The sequence below is a fragment of the Bactrocera neohumeralis genome, chromosome 4, assembly GCF_024586455.1.
Source record: "Bactrocera neohumeralis isolate Rockhampton chromosome 4, APGP_CSIRO_Bneo_wtdbg2-racon-allhic-juicebox.fasta_v2, whole genome shotgun sequence".
NCBI classification, from domain to species: domain Eukaryota; kingdom Metazoa; phylum Arthropoda; class Insecta; order Diptera; family Tephritidae; genus Bactrocera; species Bactrocera neohumeralis.
In genome coordinates this window covers 40,450,745-40,469,619 of record NC_065921.1, presented here as the reverse complement: position 1 = coordinate 40,469,619, position 18,875 = coordinate 40,450,745, and the positions used below count along the sequence as shown (strand labels likewise).

Here is an 18,875-nt window from a genome sequence, read left to right as displayed (position 1 = left end):
ATTCCATAATGAATAAGAAATGTCTTTATGCAAAATGTATAGAAAATAAATACACAATAACATGTTTACGTATATGTATGTGAATAAGTACACACAGTATCAGTTTAACAGCGGTTAACATTCACATGTCAATGAATACTCGTATCACATGTTTTAAAATCTTTAAGCACGCACAAATTGCTGAAAAAGGATTTCATGTAAATTTGCTGGTGTGCATACAAAGGAAATTGCTGTCGTGTGACAGGCGACGCGACACATCGGTGACAAGCCAGCTTTCTCAAGCAAAAGCATTAATACGATTTACATGTAAAGACCAGAGAAAATCTCATTTTGGCAGATAAAATCAACACAATAAGAGTCTGCAAAGAATACAGCAGAATAAAATGAGAATTACGAAAATGTAATAAAAGAAAAGGTGACAGAAATAAGAAAACTTTAAAACGAGACTGTGTGGGATAAGAACGTTTTATATATAGGAAGCCAATGCAAAGTATACAAATTCAAGAACATAATTTATGGAAATAAGTTGGGATAAACCATAAAGTATTTATGTGTGAGTTTATTTGTATGTTCTTTAAGTTGAATTAAACTAAAATTACTTGGGATATGGTGAAAAAGAAATACGATTGGTTTTAAATAACTAACTGTGTTTAAAAATAGACAACTGCGGTTGTCTGAAAAAAAAAAAACAACAAGAAAACACTTTACTTAGGTACAAAGAAGCTCTCCATATCACTCTTACCATCGAATTTAGCATTCTGCGCTGTTGTGCTGTTAGCCGTTTTGGAGAAATAGGTTAAATTTTTGAGAGGACGTGGCTACGCCTCGTTTTAATAAAATATATTTGCCAGTAATCACTGTGCCGAAGTCGAGGTGTTAGGTTCTCAACTTATAACATAATAGCAGATCACTCACACTGCGGGAAGAGGATCCTCATATAAACGATGAGATGTGAACATCAAACTTTTAATATTATTTGTGGTTCATTCCACAAAAAACCGTTTCGTATTGAGCTAATTGGGCGAATGTGCCGCGCCTCACCTTATTTCATAGCATTGACTCTCATGGGGGTTGCCGCCTATACACGACTTTTTCATTAACAAACTTTTTATAATACATCTTGGGTTTAAGAAAGGATTCACAACTTTTTTGAAAATATAATACAGTCTATGTTCAACGGAGATAATATAGCTTTCAAATGGTGAAAGAATTTTTAATATCCGTCAAGTCTATTCAATTTAAAGGGTTACATGGATTTCCTGGGTTAAAAATCAACATTTTTCAACAACTTTTTTCTCCTATAAAATATGAAAAAAATTAAAAATGAAATATTTTATTAGCATTTTTATTGTTACAAACATACACCATTAACAAAGAAATTCTGAAATTTTTGGAAAAAAATATTTGAAACTCGGCCATTGCGATGGCATTTCCCGTGAACCCGCGGAAAAAAGATGCGCCCGCGTTGACAGGATGACTCCTTACAGCATCATTAAAATTCGCCGTGGCTAACGCGCAAAAAAAATGTTTTAGTGACATCGTCCAAGACTCTGCACCATACAGCAGGACGGGAATTATGAGTGACTTATAGAGTTTGGTTTTTGTTTGTCGAAGACCTTAACTTGTTTACGCTGAACTTGGACGAAAGTAAAAAATCTGAAAATTTCGTCATTTTTAGACAGATTTAAAAAATAAAAATGAAAATTTCAGTAAAAATTTCGCACATTTTTTTTTAAATAGTTGTAATCGTAAAAAGGTTCTTCGTCCAAGTCTTTAAGAACTGCATCTCAAAAACTTTTGTAATTTCCAGAAGATCGGCTTAGTAGCTGTCGAGAAATCTTGCTAACCGACTTCAAAAACTCAGTTTCGAGAAAAAAACGTTTAAAGTCGGCGCACTTAGCCTAGCACAAGTTTTCAAGGTCGTATCTCCGAAACTATTACTCGGATTAACTTGAAAATTTAGGACAATATTTTAGAGATGTTGTCAAACTTAATAAGACAATACCAATTTTGAATTTTTAAACCCGTAAACCCATGTAACTCCTTAGACAAAATACTTCAGTTTTGAAATACTCTATTAGATATAGTGAAGATATAGTGATATACGTTTTCCAGATGGATGTATTCAATGATCAAAGCTATTTATTCCAAAATTTGGGAAAGAATTTGTCCTTGTTTGGACAGACAACTAACAAAGATGTCATTGTTCAAACCTCCGCACCATATAACAGGACTGTGAATAGTGACGTGCGAGCCAAATTGCGAATATGATGATTGTTGGTTTGATGACAGGAGATATTTCGTCTTATGCTCGTTCACACCCATACGTTTCGCTTCCTTATCAAGCCTGGAGAAAGTAGGACTCGATTAAGTTCTGCAGCTCGTATTATATAGATAGATTTTCCAAGTATAAAACAATACTGATAAGGCCAAATAATTTGCAAAAATTGTAGGGTCCCCCATTTTGTGGATTGGGCAGAGCACACTGAGGTTCCTATCATCGAGCATATTTTAATATATAAATATCTTTCATAGAAGCCAACGCATGCATTTTGTCAGTTCTTTGCCGCCGTGTCGTGTTATTACAATTTCAAAATTGAGAACATAGACTGTGTTGTTAAGATCACAACCTGATTGTATTCCACACAGAAGGTATTTTATTTGGATTTTTTCAGCATAAGTTCATATCGCTCGTAGAGACCATAAGTGGATCTGATTTTCTTGATTATGGAACCCAAAAGTTTCCAAAAAGGTAATATTTTGAGTTGGTTTTTCTATATTATTCTCTAACATCTCATCATCAGAATGTGTTCGGATGGTTAAGTCATATCGAACATAATTTTTGTGCAGTCTTGCTTGAATTAAGCAGTCTCATTTCTAAGAAGTCATTACACAATGACGTAAGATATTGTCTTTATTTAACGTAAAATCCATCAACCAGCTTTCTCTTTGAAGAACTTCTCAACGAATCGATATAAGTTTACATAATTTTATAAAGAAAAACACGAAATTTTAATCTAATTAAGTTAGTTATATATATATATATATGTATATATATATAAATACACATACATATATTTTTTCCCAGAGTCCCTAGGTGACCGAGTAAATTTATATGACATTTTCCTGCTGTTCACCGTCTGCCGAAATAAGAGCTAGCCTGCTCACGACACATGTAAAATACTAATTGGACAACCGAAACGTCAACCGCACAGCTGGCAGAACAGCCAAAAACTAAGGAACTAGACCCTAACCAGAGAGCAATCAATTGGATACCTAGTAAATTAAACATTATTAAATTTCCTCTTAAACTCGGTATTATAACATTTATTCATAGCGTCCACTCCATGCCACTTTTGGGCCCACCTGCTGACAACTGGCGTAGTTATTCTGTTCTTTCTGCTGGTTAGCCCCATGATTGATTGTTTACATTAGGCGAATGACATCGCCAGCATGAAACTTACAGCGCCAGCGGAAAGGATCTAGATTAAGTTATTGATTATTTAATAGCGTTTTGCAAATGTAGCGTGTTTTCTGCTACCAAGTTACACAAGTCGCTATATGCGTTCGTAGCACAAGTAGTTAATTTATATTCTATTGCATTGCTTAGCCCACGCGATTCATTATTAAATCGTGTGAATTAAATGCGAAAATCTTCATCAAGGAACTACAATAAAACTGTTTTCCATGTGCTAATGCGGAAATCTGCGTGGAGCTAATAATAATGTCTGATTGTATATATGTAAATAAGTTATCAGTATTTCCTCTATGTATAGCATTGTGTTAGTTAATGAATGTCTGATGGCTAATTTGCTGCTGGTCTTTGGCATTGTTTCATTTAAACATAACAGTTATATTTCGATATACTATATACAAAAGCAGTGCTTTTCTACTAAGGACAAACTAGAGTATCGTATTTTAACGAGCTTTCGGTCATTTCGTAGATAATTAGTCATTTTCGGCAACGCGCACCTAATTGATTGCCCAAAACTAATTTCCTTAAATTTTGTGCTTTCAAATAATTATTTATTTAAGCTGTAAGTTCCACAAATTATAGAAATATTATTTCTTAACCTTTAAAATAATTTTCAATCATGTTTTTCAAAAAAGGAAAAAAATAGTTAACTTCGGTGGCACCGAAGCTATAATACTCTTCATAAATTAAAAGGATTTTTTCCACCTTCCTCTTAAACACATCATTAAAACAAAAAAAAACAAAAGTTTAATCTTTTTGAATTATGATCTTAGTTCCATGAGTAAAGATTTGTTTCTGTATAACTCATTTCCATCAAGCGTCCTGAGATTTAGGTGGTCTGCCGAAAATGTGATTTATATTGGCTTTTTGGGTAGTAATCCTTTTATATTATTATAAACATGTTTCGTAAGAAATATCTTATAAAAATACATACCTAGCAATAATATTAAGTATTTATTTAAACAAACGTGGAATATGTAATAATAAATATATTATATGAGAGAGGTGATCCGGTGACTGAGGATCAGAATGTTATGAAATTATGGAGGGAAAACTTCTCTAACTTGCTGTATGGCAGTGAAAACATAACACCCGATTCTCCAATCGATAACGATGAAGCAGATTCCATTGACCGAACATGGTGAAGTTCGAATAGCAATTACCCGCCTGAAGAACAACATAGCGGGGCCGATAAGTTGATGTAAAATGTTGGAGATACTATAAATATTCTTCTTCTTCTTAATTGGCGTAAACACCGCTTATGCGATTATAGCCGAGTTAACAACAGCGCGCCAGTCGTTTCTTCTTTTCGCTACGTGGCGCCAATTGGATATCCCAAGCGAAGCCAGGTCCTTCTCCACTTGGTCCTTCCAACGGAGTGGATGTCTTCCTCTTCCTCTGCTTCCCCCGGCGGGTACTGCGTCGAATATTTTCAGAGCTGGAGTGTTTTCGTCCATCCGGACAACATGACCTAGCCAGCGTAGCCGCTGTCTTTTAATTCGTTGAACTATGTCAATGTCGTCGTATATCTCATGCAGCTCATCGTTCTATCGAATGAGATATTCGTCGTGCCAACGGCTAAAGGACCATAAATCTTTCGTAGAACCTTTCTCTCGAAAACTCGTAACGTCGGCTCATCGGTTGCTGTCATCGTCCAAGCCTCTGCACCATAAAGCAGGACGGGAATTATCTAGTTGTAGACGTTTTCTGCAGTCTTCTCGATCTATCAGTCCCATTCTGTGGACGTGTGACGCCATCAGACAGTGACCAGTTAGTATTCCGATCACTTCCTACAGTCTCTTCTAGTGTCAATAGAAATTTTGTGTACTCCCGATCTACTGTTTTGCACAAGACTTTGGCAGTTTTGTACCCAGGTAGCTTGTTCTATTGTGTTTTATTTTTCTTTACCATTCTTCTCTAGAGATCATGGTATAGAGAATGCATGGGTTTCCCAATGTGGATCACGTTTTCGGATGTTAACCGAACACCATTCTTGGAAATGTTGTGCACCATTTTATTGGCCGCGATACCTTTGTGTTCTAGCACCCAGTAGGGGTTCAGTTGTTTACTTCTTTCCAAAAATATTAGTTTTGAGGAAGGCAAAGTTATTTGCATAATACGAGTACTACGCGTACCTTTTCCGGAGCATATGATGCAAGTAGAACTAAAGAGTCAGTAACGCAGTGGTGGCTACAGTGCGATCCGATTATAGTGAAAAACTATATACAAAATATAATTTTCTATAACTTATTAGAGACAAGTAGAAACTTTTAAAAACCGAATTCACTAGTTTAAGGTAATACAAAATATCTCTTTTTTGAAGTAGAATACGAGTATAAGATATTATAAAGATATGTCTAAGCCACTCATAGAAACCCCTTTCGACGAGAGCTGGCTATATGTCACTCTAACGGACTCGATTTCATATCTGATCAAAGACTGTCAACTAGATTCTATACGACCGCTCTCCTCCAGTTTATTTGAGGAATACTTTTGCCGCTTAACTGAAATTGATGAATGATTCCACTCAGTCCCTTTTTCATCAGTTTGAGTGTTCCAAAGTACCCAGAGAAGCATACAAATCAACTGCCTGCAGAAGTCTCACCCTGTTTACCTTAACGCATGCATAACACTTCACTATAAATACAGTCGCAGTCACAACAGTTCTTTGTAGTTGCAAGCTTCTTTATATTCATCTGTACAAATTTGACTTTGCGCGTTGCTTTCATTCCATGCAGGCGTATATTCTCGCACAACTACACTCACTTTTATGGTCGCATATAAAAGTATAAAATCATGTGTTGTTGCCAAGTGTTAGTGCACTTGTATAAGCTCTTCCTTGTAGAAGTGACGAAACAAAGTCAACGAGCTGTGAACAAAATGCATGCGAAGTGTTTTAAGAATTTCCATTGTATTCTAAATAAAAGTGTATAGTAGAAGCTTCTCTGAATGCCACAGAGACAAGGACAACTAGGAAGGGCAAAAGTTCAGCTATGTAACTGTATTAATACATAATATATGCAGTTATTAAATTTGTCTGGTGTATGCTTATATATTATACTATTTTATTGTATAGTAAAGAAATTTATTTTTCCTCTCACGTGATTTTCTATTGCTAACAGCTGACTTTAAAACTACTAGATAACTAAACAAATATTTGACGGCCTTAAATATATACTGAAACTAAGTCCGAATAGTATGTTAGCCATAAATTCAAGGGCATTATAAAAACTACAGAATATTCTAATTTCAGATTTGCTTTTTTGTCCCGAAATTCATTTTAACTAGAATGAACCAGTAAAAGGCGGAAGTGACCTGTGAGCATGGGCGCTTAAGGGCTTGACTTTTGTTAAGAATATTTCTTAAGCAAAATTCGTTCTTAGATAATATAAATTTCCAATCAGTATAAATACCTAAACCGCAAGGAACGTTCTCATTTAAAGAATGCTAAGGTTTGTTTAGGAGATTGTACAATATAACCGATGTAGCTCAAAATTCAGGCTGTAAAACTCATGGTAAACAAAATTGGAAAGCAAAATTTTAATGGTTTTCAAGCCCGCTCATAATTTGTTAAACGATAGGGTACAAAAAATAGTAAGTTTTTGTTTATAATTTTGAAATTCTTTATTTATTCTTCAAAATCTATGTCATCTCCTTTGAAGTAATTTCTCTTGGCTCTAATACACTTGTGCCAACGTGTTTTCCACTCTTAGAAACAGTTGTTAAAGTCAATTTTCGGAATAGCCTTCAAACCGCTATTCGGGTTTAATGTCTTCAATTGATTCAAAACGGTTTCTCAGCGGCCGTTTGAGTTTGCTGAATAGCCAGAAGTCACACGAAGCTAAATAAGGTAAAAACGACGGTGGCGGCACGATATTGGCTGAAAATTTGGCGAAAAACTCACGAAGAATCGATGGAATATGCGACGATGGATTGTCGTTGTGCGAAAACCAAGAAATATCGGCGCATAATTTTGACTTTTTTAAGAAAAGCTTCATGCAAATGACTTATAATACTCCAAAGGTATTCTTTGTAGACAATTTGGCCGGTCGTAAGAAGTTCGTAGTGGATCAAACCTCGATAATCGAAGAAAACTGATAAAACACCTGGATTTTTGACCAGCTTTGCGTGATTTTTTCGGCTTCGGCTCACGTTTGACACGATATTAGCGGGTTGATCGTCTTTTTCCAGTTCGTAAGCATAGATCCAAGACTCGTCGCCAGTAATAATATGTTTCATGAGATCCTGGTAGTCGGAAAGTATTGTTTCACAGACATTAACGCGGAAAAGTGGGTTTTTGCGCGAAGTTTAAATTAAAAAGTCTTACTGTTTTTTGCCCAAAGTATATATAAATCGTCCTTTAGGTCTTAATACTGGCCTGGATATGATTGGTATGTACTCTCTTTTAGTATTGTTTGGCTACAAGTAAACTCTTTCCAGACCTTAGTGTCTCGCTACATATCAATTTTTATTTAAATTACCTCCCAGCCGACTTCGATCTCATTTAAGTATTACATAAATGTATACACATACATATATTATTTACTTCACCATCAGCCTAGATCCTTATCACCTGTCTTCCAACAAATACCCATTAAGATATTTCCAACATTTGCTAATTGAAATTTGATTGTTTTTGCCAAGGCTACAAACAGCTATAGCTGGAGCTATACTTATGCTGTCACGGCTGTCTGCTTGTGCGCCTAAATACATGCTATACAAGTAACTAATTAGCTAAAGAGCATGTCATTTATACCCAACCATAGTGCAAATATCCACAAGGTGTCATAAAAATTCCAACAGCAGGTGTGCGACCGCAGCTGGTCTGCTGGTACGAATACTTTTATGTGCCTGTATTTACTCACCTTAACATTAAGCTACTTGCTTTAATAGAAATACCGTATTTGTGACTGTTGTAGAAAATTTCTTAAGGAATTTCATTTATGCGCTTTATGCTCAACCAATTAATGCCAAGTTACAAATATTCAAGTCTGGTTTGTTCAGTTATTTCTTGTGGCATACGTATGTGGCCTGTTCTTTTCGACACTTGCTTTCGTATACACTATACCAAGTGTATTTATCTCCTGTGAAGAATTTATTAATCTCAAACAAGTAATGTGTCGTGATTTTTGAAGACTGTCTGCTGCATTTATTTGAATCTTAAATTACAATTGAAGAATTCGTTTGAAAAACAAATATTACTTTGAAATTAAGAAAATCCAACGCTTCAGTTTAGTTTCATTGAAAAGAGCCAAAAAATTGTGGTAATTTCGTACATAAAGACTGACAGCAGACGAACATGGCTAAATAGACTCAGTCCGTTAGCTAAGTCCCGTTTATAATTTTAATGTATGTATAAGGTGCTTTCCAAAGTAAACTGGACTTTTTAATCTAGCGCCCCCTGGTGGCGCCATCTATATGGTCTATGACTGATGGCGTTAGAATCTCAATCGATTGTCCGGTGAGAATTTCATGACATTTCATTGATTGAAAGTGAAGTTATTGCGTTTTAAATGTCAGTATGTTTGTGTTATCGGTGCGAAAATGAGCTTCGAATAAAGAGCCAACAACAAATTTTGTTTTAAAATTGGTAAAACTTTTACCGAAACATTTCAATTGATGAAACAAGTTTATTGCAATGATTGCCTATCCCGTAACAGAGTGCACGAGTGGTTTCAACGTTTCCAAGTGGTCGTGAGGACATAAATGACGATCAACATGTGGGCCAATCAAAATCCGTGATCACCGGAAATTCCATCGAAACTGTGCGTGAATTCATCAAAAATTAGCCATAATCATCACTGAACATTTGGGCTTACTAAAGGTGTGTGCACGGTCGACCAAAATTTGCTCAGAATCCAATATTCGAAGGTTATCATTAAAGAGATTATTTGACCAAAAATCACATTTTAACCATTAACGACTTCCCGTATTCACCTGATATGGTATCGTGCGACTTCTTTCTTTTCGGAAGAATGCATTTGCCCATGAAAGGAAAGCGTTATGCAGACGTAGAGGCCATTCAAAAGGCTTGCACCGGCATATTGACGGCCATAACGGCCAGCGAGCTAAAACACTCATTCGACATGCTTTTGGAAAGCGCAAAAAGCTATATTGAAGCAGAAGCAGAGTAGTTTGAATAAAATAAGTTGATTTTGCCGAAAAAACCATTTGTTCTGTTTTTTTTTTAAATCCTGTTTACTTTGGAAAGCACCTTTTATATACTGTATAGAGGTTACGACTTTTCTGGGTTTTACAAATTTCGCTGTAAACTGTACCCAGTTCAAGTTATAAATATAACGCGTAAGCATTGTAATATATGTATGTTTAACCTTAAATATATCGCGTATAGGAGGATACCAAATAAAGTTTTGAAACTGAAAATTGCACTTCGAAATTCAGTATTGTGATAGCAAGCCAATCTTATTTTGTTGCCGTGGTACAAAAAAACAATCTTGATCTTAAATCTAACCCCAAAAAGTATGGAAATTTTAACTATATTTACTACTTTATACTATTCCAATCTTTTATACTATTTTCTTTTCTGCTATTCTGTACTCCTCTTTACTCTATTATTCTCAACTTTACTCTCTACTCTTTAGTAATCTACGCTACTATATTTTACTTCACTATATTCTACTCTAATCTACTCTACGGTACTATATTCTACTCTACTTAACTCTACCGTGCTCTTTTCTACTCTACTTTCCTCTCTTTCTTCTCCAGTTCTACCCTACTTGAATCTACTACGCTTTATGAGTGCAGGTTTAGGAAAAATGTCTCTCACTTTTGCTTGCACGATCAACTGCAGCAATACCCTTTTTAATATTTTTACCGGACACTGACAAAACTCTTCGTTTCTTTCGATGCTATAATATTTCTATCGTACTTATATAGTTGAAAGGCCGAAAAAAAAAATTTTCCAGAATTTTTATGAGAAAACCTTAATTTTTATTCATTCAAAAGACTTAGACTTAGAATTTGTAGTAGTAGTGGTAGTAAAAATATTTATTTGGAAAGGAACTACAGCTGAACTACGGGAGCTCCTCTTCAAAAAAAAAACTGGATCCTCTGAAATTAAAAACCAAACAAAAAAATCCATTTTTAACCAAAATTTTGGCCTTAAATTGTTTAGAACAGAATATTTATTGGTGAGAAAAATCTATCGTTTAATTACTAAAAAATATACTTAACAGCTCGTGTTGAAATTTGAGTCTAATCTGGTTTGCAGTTTTCGGGTTATGTTGGTCGTTGACTTTGAAAACACAATTTTGAGAAAAACGCGTTTAAAGTTTGGCTTTGTACTTCAGAGCATTCTGGAACGCCTTTTCAAATTTGCGCGTAACTTTGAAAATATTCATCGGAACTTTATGAAATCCTCTGTGCGTATTCATAAATATATGTAGATTAAGAAAATAAAAAACATTTCATTTTTTTTTTTTTATTCTAACTGTATATAACCCCTTACAGGGCATTGAGATTATGAGCGGTCGGCAATCTAAGTTAGCTTTCTGAATAGATCTTATCTTTCTCTTTTCTTCCAACGTTTTTCACCTTTGAATTACTTTTACTATTTTCTTATGGAAGAAAAGACCCTAAAGTACTGTTATAATATTGTGAAACAAAAAACAAGAAAAGGCGTTAATTTCGGTTGCACCGAAGCTAAATACCCTTTACTGGTGCATTGCTCTTAGTAACTATGTGTTCAGCTTGTATGGAAGCAATATGCTAAAGTAATTCATTCTGAACAATTTGTTTGGAGATTATATTGTTACCTTAAGCAGTAATCCATGCCAAATTTCGTGAAGATATGTCGTCAAATGTGAAAGTTTTCCATACAAGCCCTTGATTCCGATCGGTCAGTTTATATGGCAGCTATATGTTATAGTGGTCCGATATCGGCAGTTCCGACAAATGAGCAGCTTCTTGAAGAGAAAATGACGTTTGCAAAATTTCAAAACGATATCTTAAAAACTGAGGGACTAGTTCGTATATATACAGACAGACGGACATGGCTAAATCGAGTCAGCTCAATATACTGATCACTTATATATATACTTTATAGGGTCTCCGACCCTTCCTTCTGGGTGTTACAAACTTCGTGACAAACTTAATGTGCCCTGTCCAGGGTATAATAAGTAACGAAATATATTTTCTTCACTAACGGAATAACTAATTATTAAGAAAGTAAATAAATAATGCGTAGCTGACCAAAGCTTGCGTACAAAAAATCTCTTCACTATCCGTACTTCAGGTGTCTCTAATATTCTGCGTGTACCTGTACTTAATACACACATTTATGCAAATACGTATATATGTACAAATGACCTTATAACAGCTCCGGTAAGCCTCCAAATTACTGTGGCGCACACAAATTAGCCGTCTGCCTGCATACTTAGCTTTTTTCTTAATCTGTCTTCTTAATTCTGCTGCGCCAAAACTTTTTCTCTGGTGGCTGTGAGTATTAGGCCGAAGCCCATTTTCCTGCTCGTTAAGTAAAAATTACTTTGTATGCTTAGTAACACTTTATTTCTTTATTTTCCTCATTTAAATTAGTATTTGCACATATAAAGTGTGCTTAAGTCTATGTATCTATAGAAGAATATATACCTTTTTACGTATTGAAATGTATTTGAATATACTTACACCGAGCTACAAAAGTAATTTTGTCCCACGCGTAAGCGTTTGTTCTAACCAAAAGTAATCCCCTTGTGTAATAAACACAGAAACAATTTTGGACGGACCTGCCGTTGGCTACTTAAGCACTTTTCTATTTTTTCCTCACAGCTATACTACATATGTGTGTATATAAAGAGTAAGCTTTTATGTGTGCGTTTAAGCGTTTTTAAGCATCTCTGCAGCTTACGCATTTTCATTATGCTCTCCACACGCCTGTTCTCATTTGTAAGTAAAGCTCAAGCGAATTTGTGTTGCTGCTCTAATTGTTGTAGCTATTGATGTGCGTTGCAAGTGTGCGAAACGGTTGTCATTTCCTGCTCACCTCATACATAGCATATAAGTGCGTATCTGCTCTACATCTGCTTAAGTGGTGCTTATGTGCTGCCACGGGATTTGTGTGAATGATATTTAAGGACAGCTATTTTTTCGTCCTTAAATTTAGCCATTTGCTTCCATGCACCTATTTGTGTACTGTAGTCAAACTAAGCTAATTTTTTCTTCTTCTCTGCTTCTTTACTTTTTTTGCGCACTATGTGCAAGTTCTTCAGCCCATGTAATCTTCGGTCAGAAATCTTTACTTACGAAAAATAAAATGGGAATTATGTGTGGTATTTGGTTGATTGAATGTGAAATATCATGTGACCCTTGGCATGCAAATGCTGAAAATTTTTGCCATTTTTGCCATTGTTGTCCCCTTTTTTGCATATATACATATATATATTGTTCTCAAGCCAAAATTCATTTATAAATCGTTGAAAGCTTTATGTGCACCGGCGTACACAATACTTCCGCTTACTTGCCACCAACCACAACGAAAGTGGCAATTGCATAGTGGCGGTAGGTCTAAAAGCTATGTAATGAGTTTGGTGTGAAATTCCCAGCATATTTTGTAATGTCCATAAGCACTTGGCTTTGGATTTTTTCGTGCCCTTTCGCTATGAATCGAATGCCTTTCCGGTCAATAGGTGTATTTCGGCTTGCACGCTTCAACTTTTCGAACAACACTTAATTACATGCATAGCCGACATAAATGCCTCACTAATTAATGGCGCCATGCAATCATTTTGTAGTGGAAAATCAAGGTAGCGAAGGCAGTAGTTATCCTACCCTCAAATCTATGTATTTATTATAGTTCTCTGAATGTTTTCTTTTCCTTCAAGTATAAATAGACATTACATATAAATTATTTATACTATATGGTGGTCAATTACGGCAAGTAACAAAATGGTAATTTTTAGCGAGTGAAGTCAATTCTAACCTGGCATTGAATGAAATATTCAAGATATACATACATATGTTTAAAAACACATAATAGAATAATAGAAAGAAGGTTAGTGTGTACAAAAGACATAACCAAATTACATGTTTAGTACCAGAAGTTTATGAAGTTGCTTTCCTTTTAGTTAATTTAAGCTATGTGGGAAAGTTCAACTCACCTCAATTTTTCTTAACATGGTTGTCGAGTACCAGAATATTTTTTATTATATGACGTACACTAAAATAATTCCAAAACAATTTAAAACAGCTTTCCAACCGAAAGTCGTCTTTTTTAAGTTTACCCATTTAGTAGTTTCCATAGTAACAGCAATGACCTAACTTAATATTTATTTATGGATTATATATGCAACCTTCTCCTACTAAATATCTTCAGCTAAAAATACGCATAAGCAAAATGAAAACAATTTAAACATTTTAGAATTTTATTGGTACTATACAAACCCGCATATAGTATAGTAGCTTCCACACAACTCTACCAACTTACCAACTTGTCCACATCTCTACATACAACCGAATGAGCGCTTATAAATCCGAATAGTATATTTAGCCGAGTATGAATATGCGGGGCATTATTGGAGTAATCAAGCGCGCAACCAACGAACCAATCAACTAAATTTCATCACCCAACCCAGTTTCGTGCGCAGAGTTAACTTAGTGATGCGCCAGTTAGATAGACAATGGCTGGCCGCTCGGCGCTCCGTAGCGATCCTTTGTAATCCTTTAGTCAGGTCGCCGAGCAGACGGCAGCGACTAACATGTCCAGCGAACTGTGAATTCATTTGCCTATACAATGTGTTGTTGTGTTGTTGGTAAATACATAAATGTACGGGTATATCGTCTATTTTTATTCGAAAACACACAGTTGGGCAGATATGTGCATTGGATGGGCATATAGATATACGAAGGTGTACGTTTGTGTGTATTGGTGTTCATATATCCACTAATAAACAATAGATAGATTATACAGAAATATAACTTATATGCACGCATACAATAACGTAACATATATGTTGGCTTAGAATGGGCAAATTAATATATATAACACTCATACGCCCTGGTGATCCAGCGCTTATATGGTATGCATTTCAGAATATTGTATTGAAGCTATTAAACTCGTATGGCATATTAAACGGCATTAGTTATGTAATATGGTCCAGACATATTTTTGAACCCCGTTACCTTTCAAACGTTTTTGCAGCGCCTGAGGAATTCTTTCAAGAACTTTAATAAACTACTTCAACGACTTTCATTGGTAGTTGTCTATGAATTTCTGTTTTATAATATGGCACTGCCAGAAAAATCTTTACATCTTTTTGCAACCTTCAGTTAAGAATACAGGAAGAAAAACTTTTATATTTTTGCATTTAATGCATTCCTTCTTTTTCTTAAAGACTGAGATGAAATTTTTCTTTAATTGTTTAATTAAGTTTCGATTGTGCTCAGTTTTTGGAACCCTAAAGCGTACTTTAAATGGAAGAGACTAAAAGTTTTTGAAAAGTTCTACCCCCTAGCCATTTCTAGCATTGCAGTAAGAAATAATGTTATTATTTTGTAGGAGAGGTTGGTGGACAATTGAGATTCTATAGTACTTGTATTATCTCTCTCTTTAAACTATTAGATTTTACTTTTTTATACTCTTGCAATATGTGGCTACATAGTATAATAGTTTTGTTCATCTAAAGGCTGTATGTATCATCTAAAACTAATCGGGATAGTTATCTTTATATATAAAAAGTACGTGCCACGTTGTTTGTCCGCGATGGACTCCGAAACTACTGAACCGATTTTAGTAAAATTTAGCACACTGTGTTCAGTTCGAACCCACTTAGAAGATAGGATGGTTAAAGCAATTCATAAATAAAGAATACAGTGAAAGCTTTCTTAAATGGACGCCCCATTAAGCGGACATATCCAGTAACCATGCACATTGTTGATGTTTATTAAGTACAATCTATTAACCGGACAACTCTATTAACTGGACAGAAACGCTGGTAACCAGACATTGAGAAAGCAGCATTAAATTATTTATTTTTTCCAATGAAATTTATTTGTATGAATATATTCAAAACTAGCTGACCCCGCAGCCGTTGTCCTGCGTGAAATTATGTGTTTAGAAATGAAAAGAAAGTTAAATTTATCATTCCATATTTCTTTTTTTTTTCAATGTAATGCTTGATAAACAACATTTTTTGGTTTCTGTTCCGGTGTACAGAAAAGATGGTTTTCGAACTCGTGAACACGCCACGGCCGTGTGAAAAACATAGAATTTCCAAATTTATGCCTCACACTATGCGACTATCTTTAGGTCCTGTTGATTGTCATCTCAAATGCAATTTTCACTGCAAGCGAAATACGTTTGAACTGAAATGGGAAATCGTTAGGAACTCATAGGATCAATGAATCAAGCATTCTGCCCCTTGTATTCGATAGGTGAGTCACAATCAGTCGGGTTCCATTACACAGTTTCGGGGCATGATGATTGCGAAACATAATAACGACCGATCCTACTTTGAGACGCAAATGATGCGGTGGCATACCAAGCCTGTCCAAAGAATTTAGAAATACCACTGGATAATTCACGGCGTCGTCTTCATTGTCAAGGCGATCGATCGATTTGTATGAGCGCAAGTCTCCCGGAATTTGACTTTGAATCTTCCAGTTAAAGTCAACAACATCGGTATTTTTAGTAGGTAGTTTTAGGTGGAGGATGGAGTCATGTGTAGAAGTTCACGCAAGTGAGGAAAGTTCTCTGATCGCCATTCACTTGGGAGTGGCCAGAAACGATTCTTTTACACATGGCTCAAGCAGCTCACTACTTGCGGTCTTTGACCAAGTATCCTCTGGGTAGCCTAAGAACATCCGTTCGAAGGCGAGCTAATGTGAGAAGGCGAAACATCCCCTGCATAGGATTGTGCGCTGGGCTTGGGACCCGCCACGTAAAAAACAATTCCAATGAAAAAGAAAACACAGCCTCGGATGAGAGACCCCCCTTTTCGCCACGTAGCGAAAAGAAGAAACGACTGGCGCGCTGTTGTTAACTCGGCTATAATCGCGTAAGCGGTGTCTACGCCAATTAAGAAGAAGAAGAAGTTCTAGGTAGTTACGATAATTTGGCCAATGTCCGAACATTTGTGATGGTTTCATCTTTCGTGAATTGATAAAGGGAAGATGGAATTGATATCGAACCACCGGAAGTATCAACCGAAATTCTACCATTTCCAATTTTTAGCGAAGGCCATGTACATAAAATGTCATCGGCAATGTCTTTTTTGTTCGTATCTCATAATTGACACGGATTTGAAGGCTGGTATGTCGAAATGATTGTCGTGAAAAGTGTGCGAACTTCGTTTTCATTCCAGTGATTAACGTGTTCCAGCAATTGTAATTGCTGGCTTACTTCTCCAAACCTTGCACACACCGTACCATTCACAGTAAGCAATGACTCAAATAAAGTTGAACCGTGTACATTAATCAATAGCAACCGAAGGTAGTAGCAATCGTCGTTTTTCGGGTGGATTGTGTAAATTCATCCTAATGCATTAGTTGAGAACACATCTGAACGTCAATCTACTGGTTGGCCTTGCTTTCTGCGAAACTATTTCTTCGACGATGCATTCCATGTATAATATCAGGGTATTTCCGAATAGAGCAATGTTCTCGCAAACGGATCACTGACGAAAGTTGAGAAAAAACTCGTCAATGTTAATTTTGTTGCTGGCGGTGTTTCCACTGGCTGAACTGTATTCTTTGGGTTGAAATACACTCTTTGGCCATTCTTCAAATTAACTGCGAGACGCACAACAGTCGGAAAACGTTCATGAATTGCAAAAGTAAATATCCTACAAAGCGCTTTATTGCATTTCACGTATCGACCGTATCGTTCAAGATCAATAATCGCTATGTTGCTTCCTTTGGTGACGTACTTACAAACGTATTTTATCGATTTCACCAAACTGCAATATTACACATTGATATAAGTTTTGAATGTGCATTAGACAATAATGGTGAATATAGTACGATCCATGTGTTGTCAACTTCGATATTAACTCTTGAAAGTTGATTGCTGAATGTTTTGCCATTTTTATCTGGTGAGCGACGCCATTAGAGTGGATATCCATCATTTCTAGTTTGTGTTTCCGAAAGAAAAGCACGTGGATAGTGTTTCATGCATTCATTGTCAGACATACAGCATGAAAAGATGAACCATATTGGTTTCCACCACTTCGTATAATGCTGGATCTTTCTCTACATCAGGAATTTCCGCAGAAATTATTTCATCAATTTGATCTGGTGTAACCATCATCAAAAGAAGAATGCGGAAAACAGCACCACATATATGTACGTTGCTTCAAGATATAGTCAATCAAACATCGTAACTGTTGTTTGAAAAGTCATGCTGTGACATCGTGACGATCGCTTGCTGATTGACCACGATCCATAATTCCGCACGTTTGTCACCGCATCCTGGAAGTACTTCTTGCATGGCTTTGCCTTGGTCTGCCATACGTTGGTGGTAAAAAGAACGCCAACCGATATTAGGGCGACCTCTTCGTGGCTTTGTAACAAAGTTCAATCTGGTTTGAAAAAAAATTTGTACTTTTTGGAATTGTCCAATTTTTTGACTTTTCTTCATGAAAAGTATAAGGTATTTTATTTCTAAACCTTCCTTGTTCCACAGCGAAGAACCTCTGAAAATTTCATCAAGATTGGCTCAGCCGTTCTCTTAGCGTTTCTAACAAACAAACATTCATTCGTTTGTATGGAAAAGGAAAAGGGCTGTTTTTAGGGGTTTTCCGGCAATTATTCGAATTTCTCTCTGTAAAAACCATCCTTGAACCTCAACGAACATTTAAAAAAAAATTATGAAATTTGGTTCAGTCGTATGAAAGTTATGAGCGTACATACAGTTTGGCGATTCATTTTTATTTATATAGATTAAACCTCAAGTACAATCTCTTGGATTCTTATACCGACAAAAACATTTTCTCCTTTATTCGCAAAAAATTGAATGGTTTACTATATGAATAATAGTATAAAATGTATACCATAGCAACGCGTGGCCGGATCCCCTAGTAGGGTTATATATATAAAGAAATTATCAGGATGACGAGAAAAGTTGAAATCGGAGTGACTCTCTGTCTCTTCGTCCAACCGTAGGTGAAATTACTTGATGAAATTGGTATGCGCGTTCCACGCTCACAAAACGTTGTTAGCCAAAAAAGTATAAACTACCATAACATATACCCAATTCAAATAAAGAACTCTAATTTGGCACAGGTGATCGCAGTAGCAAGGGAATATGTGAGCAAAAAATGTTGATAAGGTGGGCGTGGCCGCGCCTCTAATAACCTTAATGGTCACATCTCCTAAACCACTAAAGCTATAACAACCAACTTAGCACAGCGAAAATATTATAAGAATTTCTACGGACAGTGTGAAAATG

The 18,875-nt window shown here is 35.8% G+C and overlaps 1 protein-coding gene across 3 annotated transcripts in view; it reads left to right on the top strand.

The window, feature by feature from the left end:
• Positions 1-18,875, top strand: part of LOC126756216 (zwei Ig domain protein zig-8) — a 338,607-nt gene that overhangs the window by 20,685 nt on the left and 299,047 nt on the right. The window lies entirely within an intron of this gene.